The following is a 211-nucleotide window of genomic DNA, read 5'->3' as shown; positions in this document are numbered from 1 at the left end:
TTAAGTAAGTTTTGTATTTTTTAGTTTATAATTCAAGAGGAGAAAGGAGAAGGCAAATGAGATGCAAAAATCAATTTTGTAATCTCATTTGGAACTCAAAGCATCCAATCCTTGAATGGATGGCTCATGCTCCTAAGAATTTCATTTGAATGTTGGTTATGTATTTCTACTTCTTCTTTTATTTTAAATTTGAATTTTAATCATTCAAGTT

This window comes from Lupinus angustifolius, chromosome LG10 (genome assembly GCF_001865875.1).
Source record: "Lupinus angustifolius cultivar Tanjil chromosome LG10, LupAngTanjil_v1.0, whole genome shotgun sequence".
NCBI lineage: Eukaryota > Viridiplantae > Streptophyta > Magnoliopsida > Fabales > Fabaceae > Lupinus > Lupinus angustifolius.
This window is presented reverse-complemented; position numbering follows the sequence as displayed.